At 40.0% G+C, this 6,549-nt stretch overlaps 1 pseudogene; it reads right to left on the bottom strand.

The window, feature by feature from the left end:
* The window catches only part of LOC103621460, a 16,765-nt pseudogene extending 11,888 nt beyond the window's left edge, over positions 1–4,877 (bottom strand).
* Between the last annotated feature and the right edge of the window lie 1,672 nt (positions 4,878–6,549).

Raw genomic sequence — 6,549 nt, 5'->3', positions numbered from 1 at the left:
AGGAATGAAAGAAACTCTGCGTTAATAAGAAGAAATTGATACTTCAGGTTTTTGTTACTTCACACTCTCTTGCTTGCTCTTATACAGGGGAAAAGGTACTAAGTTTTTTTCACCAAGCATAATGTTTATGCATTCCTACCATTTGGGCTCTTAGCATGTTTTAGCAAAAACCGAGCATTAAAAACAACAGCCTGAAGGTCTTCATTTGACAGATCTCCGAGCCTTTGGCATGTAAAGGCCCCCCTCCATCAGATGCATAGCTGCAAATTTGGGTTTTGCTACAACAGGATTTTTTTTTCCATGCTGGGCCATTTTAAAATTTTCATTTATTTGCATCTTCATGATATTTATGTTGCAAAATTTTCCCCTTCTGAGGAGTTAAAAAATGGAGAAAGAGGTGACTGCTCCAAAGTTGAGAAATTTAGGAGTGTAGTGCTGCTGAGGTGCAGCTACTACTGACTGCTGTGGAGGTCCAGGGCACACACAGCATTGCATACCTGGTGGGGTTTACTTGTTCACCTCCCCATTCATACAACAGCTCCCTGCTGCTGTCCATTCCTGGGGCTAGAGGAGCTTACATGGCAATCTTATCCTTACCTTGGCAGTAGCCAAACATGACTCTTTCAGGAAGAGTGTATGACATATACCACTCTTCTCATGGCTATTTTTCTTGTCTTCAATAATTTGCAGCTTAGGGAAATCCCAAACCAGAATGGTTTTGTGCATTTAATGACTTTCAAATAATTTCTAACCTATGGTATTCTGCAGCCTGCTCCCAAAGCCACATGAACATCTACATCAGCCTATGTCAAGGAGCTCTGTGGATGCCTGTGAGCAAGACAAAACTTGATCAAACATGACATTTACTGGATCTGGTGCCTTCTTGCTCTTTTACTGTGAAGAAAAAAAAGGGAATCAATCAATCCATATTCACCCTCTCTATAGCTTGCTGTATTTTATAAATCTACTATTATTTCATATGGGCTATAAGAAGGAAACAACTTCCTAGGAAACTGACAGCAGCCTGTCTGGAGTCACACCAGGTTGATATATGCACATATTCCTTGATTCAGTGACCTCTTATCTCTCTGCTCTCACTTGCAAACATTTAATTGGCCTATAAACATCCATATGACTTCAGAACACAAATCCCTAGGAGTTTTATACAACAATTTTCTGGGAGGAGTTGGGTGAATTCCATGTCACGGGTACTTTTGAGGACAGCTGATTTCTCTAGCAGCCTTAAAAAGAGGAAGCAGTAATAAAACCATTATCTTTCTAAAAGGGTTACATTTCCTTCACCTTTCTTGAGCAATAAAGGCATACATTTCTCAGCTAGAGAAACCAAGAGCTACCATTCAGACTGCCAGCTTTGGCTAGGCAGATACTGGGAAATGTCAGGCCCACATTGAAGCCTGCTCAGCTTTTAAACAAGTTCTGAAACAGTGTCTTTAGCTTATGAGAATGCCATCTAAAAGTAGGATTTGGCCCTTATATCTGAAGCAAGTCTACATGAATAATGAATCCAGTTAATTTAAACATGTTCAGCCTATCTTGAAGCTTAAGTGATTGAGGGTAAGCATGTGCTTAAAATACTTTGGTTGGTTATATCTGCTAGAATCAGCATCTTTTTGATGATAGCCATTTGAATAAAAGTGGCAAATTAATAGAGAGGCAGGTGCCCTGCAGTGAAATCCGCACTGTAACTGTTGTCTATCACTGAAACCAGGCCTGTTTTAAATTTGCCTCTGGTGAGTTAGATAGAAGGCAAGTGTCTCTCAACTTCTGCCCCAAATCTTGATGTGAACAGGAGTTCTAAGAAGCCCAATCCTAAAAACCTACCCAAGGCATCTATATTAAACTCATGTCGTGCTGTTCTTTGTTTCAAGAAACACTGGAGCAGCACTTAAAGTGACTTTTTGACGGGTGCTGCTCACTGACTGAAGTAGGGGGAGTGTTTATCTTCATTTTAAACCAAGGTCATTTTGTTAGACATTTTATGCTGCCCAACCATAGCTCAGCTGTTGCAAATGTGAATGCAAACATGTGCCATCTGGAGCTATAACCAAATACGAGACTAAAATATTAGCACAGAAAGTAAATAACAGCTCTGTGGTGCTCCTCAGGCAGAAGACAGGATGACACAGGAACATATTTCTTAAGTCTTCAGTTTCTTATAAATCTAAAGAAGCAAGAGACTTCTTTGTATACATATGCATAAATAAACCCAAAAGGGCTCTTCATGTTGTTTAAGCAAGCAAAGAAACAAACAAACAAAATCCCCCAAACAAAACAACAAACAAACAAGCAAAATCAAGCAAACCCAGCTGGATAAGTAATCTCTTTCCACGATTTTTTAATAGCTCCAACCTGCCTTGCAGTAACATGGGTTCAGAACCTTTTAATCACTTTGCATGCCATAGCAGATGTGCTGCTTCTGGGATGTTTCTCCCTTGGTGACAGGTAAGGGATTGGTTTAAGTCATGTTCAGAAATGGGCACGGATCTGGAGACATGAATAGCTTTTACACTGCCCAACGCCAATTGTTTGCTTTCTTCATATTAAAATTTTTACAAGGGTAAATTGGCAATTTTTGTAAGGGCACACCTTGGGATGTAGAGATTCTAAAATAAACCAGAAGTGACCTTGTACGAGTTTGTGCCATTTTTCTCCAGCTCCCCCACTGAGGAGATGGTGTTTGTACAGTCATCCTTATCAGCACTGGGACAGGCACCATCTGTCATTTTAAATACAGATAGATGTACCACTTATAATTGCTCAGCCGGTGAAACATGCTGCAAAGCAAAGTTAGAAAATCCTCCTGGCTAGCAATGCCATCTCCAGAGAAGCACTGAAAAGGCAGCTCCTCCTTCGGCCCCCTCCCCTGCTGAGAAGAGTGGTTAAGATGATAAACTTTTTAATGTATTATGGAGCCCACTATCACATTAAAGTTAAGTCTGTCTTATATCATTGAAGATAAATGCCTAATCTAGTGATTAGCACTCTATAAATACCACAGATTAGCGAGCGAAGGTTAGATGGCAGAAGAGATATGTGGTGTATATCTTCAGACTTGCCTTTATACATTTCATTTATGATCAGATGAGCAAGGCCCAAGAAACTAAATCCCAAACTCTTTCATTTTATTTTGAAATGTATAGGGGGCAAAAAGATAGGAAGATGTCTTCTGCCAGAAGCATAGGACTAATGTATTGAATTTTCCCTGTGATAAAATTAACATGCCCAGACTTCCCTCACTGTTTGCTGTAGGATAACTTCTCTACCAATAATTCTTGAATTAAGTGTCTGTCTGTTCAAACTCGGGAAAAGGAAGAAAGCAGTTCTATCTCAAAATCTGGATTTTCTATGAAGTCAGAGGACTTACAATCTGATAATTCTCTGGTATTACATACAAGGGATACTCAACCTGTTAAACCTTTACCTGACTGGCACCACTGTAGGCCAATAAGCGCAAGATCCTGCCAGCCTTTAGGCCATTTTTTCTTTAGGAATAGGTTGCTCTGACAGAACTGGGGAGAAAGAAGAGATGTTGAGTCATATATATATATATTGTAAATTTTAAATTAATTTTTTCTATCTCCATGTGTGAGGCTCTGCTGTCAAGATACTTTGGGGAAAGAGCCAGATTTCTGAGAATCATGGGGTCCAGCAGTGGTGAAGGAGAAAGACTGAAAACTTTGCCAGAGAGCAGTATAGTTCTGAGCAAAGAGTCCCATGAACTTATGGCTAAGGAAATTAATTTCAAATGCTCAAATCCAGAGAAGGATAGTCACAGTCTCTCCCTAGAAAGGACTAGGCTGCTGAGAGAGTAGAAGATCCTGAAACCTGAAAATGTTAAGTAGTACAGGTTAAAAACAGAAGGGAGGGAAAGGAGGGAAAGATCAGTCTGAGCACATTTAATAAGAGCAGATTATGACAGGAAAAATGCTATTTGCAAATAGTTGTATGAAGATGTGGGTTGCTGAGTCAAAGGTGGCCACAAGACACAGGCACTTCCATGCTGTTCGGTGGTAGTTGGAAAGACATTCAGACCTTCTTCTGGACCTGTTTCTGTATACAGTAAATTATTTAGTCTTGAAACTTCTGTGTTGCAAGATCAACTGCTGCTTATTCTGGCATTTATGTTATTTCTGTCACTCTGAAAAACAGCTCTGAGATTTTTAGAACCATGCACATTTGCAAAAATCATATTTTTGGAAGAGAAATTTGGCTCTATTTGTCTCATGAAAGTCTGCACTTAACCACTTCTTTCAAAAACGCTATTATTTTAAGGTCAGTGGAAACTCCATTAAAGTGTTTCAGGAAATCATCAGATCATTAGAGCAATGGAAACTGAAATATATGCAATGTACTGATTTCAAACACATTATAAAACTGGGCAAGAAATCAAGTATGTAACGTTCTTCTTTGGGACTCACACAGTTCCAGAGTGATTTTATCATGCTACATGCCAGTGACTGCTCCTAGCTTGCAGCGGCAACTGGAAGGTATTCTTCCTTCAGAGATGCATCCATTGTCACCTCTCAAATCAGCCTTTGAAACTAAGCAGAGACATACCTTTTTCTCCCTTAGCTACCTGGGGAAACACATGTATGAGGATCTTTGTCCTCAGGAGTGTGGAGTGTGTCTGATACCTAGTACTCCCACCTTGAATGGAACACCTTAGAATCCAGCCATGTACTTGAAATTGTGCTCAGAAAGGCAAGGTTTGAAAACCACAGATCAGTTTAACCGCAAGCCCTATGTGCATACATTAAAAGAAACTACAGACCAAGAGAAGCATGTGTCTGCAGTGTTTAGTTAGTGCCCAACTGTCCTTTCACCCTCCCCAGTTCCTGTGACAGGATGGTGAGAGCTCTGTGACAATCTTGTGGGAGGTCACATCCAAACTCAGATGGACTGAAGCATTTATACCTCCAGGACCTGTTTCCCTTTGTAGCTCAGATCCAACAGTGGAGGTCATTCTGGCCCAAACCTCTCCCCCTTTTCCTCCCTCCTCCTGCCTCATATGCTTCTGGTTCATTAGGTCAAGCAGGAAAGGCTCTAGAATTTCCTTCCCTTAAGTCAGGACTTGATGCCAACTGTTGTGGAGATGTGATTCTCTTTTGGACAGGGCAGAAGGGTTTCTCCTTGCACTGACAGTTTACAGCTATTCACATAGTGGGCCAGGATTTAGCAAGTTCCCAGCTCAGTGTGAAGTAGAACTGATCTGGGAAATGCCCAAATCCCATTATATAAATACTTCATGTTAGAACTCCTGCTCTGTACCCACACCAAGTATCCTGCCCATCATGTGTCACACAATCTCGTGTGAACAAACAACACAGCTCATTATTGATCTCATTTGAGTCTAGAGTTGGCAGCAATCACACGTGTAGAGGTGACAGTACTTTGGAGGGTACCTCAACCCAGTTCCCAGCTCAGTGTTTGTAGAGGCTTTTGGGACAAGCTGTAGTAAGTTGGCTCACAGGTCCCATCCTGTGGTAGGAGGTCACCCCTTCAGAGCTCTGTGCTCCTGCCCAGTCCCCCGCACAACTGCAAGCGGCGTTTGGAAAGGGCAGCACTCACCTTTGCTCTGCTGTCATCGTGCTAACATCACTTTATTAATAAACTATCAACTATGGCAAAGAATAGATTTGTTTTTCAGAAAAAATGTAAGAATGGAACACCCAGTAGGAAAGAAACCTGTGGAAATTGTAATTTCACACACATTTTCTCTTCAGTAACTATCCACATGGGATGTTCAGTTTATTGTGATTATGAGTGTCACCCTTAAATCCCAAAAATCTGGGGCAAAAATTAAGTCAAAATAAACAGGAGAAAAAGTAATTCTGGTTTTATTTGTTGTGTCAAAACAAGATATCACTTTAAAACTTCTAAAGTTAAAACAAATAATATAGAATATATTTGAAAACACCATGCAGGACAGCTAAAAAGATTTATTATTGGAAGAACCACCCCCAGCCCCAATTCATATATCCACAGCAAGCAATATGGTTTGAAAAAAAAGCTAGCAGAGTTGCTTTATTAGCTGGCCTTTCTCACCTTCTGTTAGAGTTTGTGTTTCAGTGTGCCCAGAGGATTAGCAGATTGTTAAAACAGCCTCAGAAAACATGGATCTTGACCCAAAATGTCATTTCAGGCAGCAAGAGAACAGGAAAAAAAAATTAGTAGATGATAGAAAATCCTATTTAATAATCATGGCAGGAGAGGAAGAGGTCTCTGGAATATCAAACCTTCTGAAAAATGCTACTGAGAACATTTTGATAAGGGCGAGATTAAGTGTGAGGTCTTGGTGCATTCTGTTACATTAAATCCTGACACAGAAATCTCAACAGGTAGAGGCATTTAGAAGAAGAGAACAACTAAGGAAGAAAATAGGCAAGCAAATAAAATAAAATTATTGGGAAAAATTATTAGTACTGGTTATTTATTTTTACTGTTATTATTTATTGAGAAATTAGCACTTCACTGCCTGAGCTAAGATCTTACTATGGAAGATTTAATCTCAAAGAAGATAAAATAGGG

The sequence above is a fragment of the Corvus brachyrhynchos genome, unplaced genomic scaffold, assembly GCF_000691975.1.
Source record: "Corvus brachyrhynchos isolate BGI_N302 unplaced genomic scaffold, ASM69197v1 scaffold87, whole genome shotgun sequence".
Classification (NCBI taxonomy): Eukaryota; Metazoa; Chordata; class Aves; order Passeriformes; family Corvidae; genus Corvus; species Corvus brachyrhynchos.
Note: the sequence above shows the minus strand (reverse complement) of the source record. Positions and strands in the feature narration are given on the sequence as shown.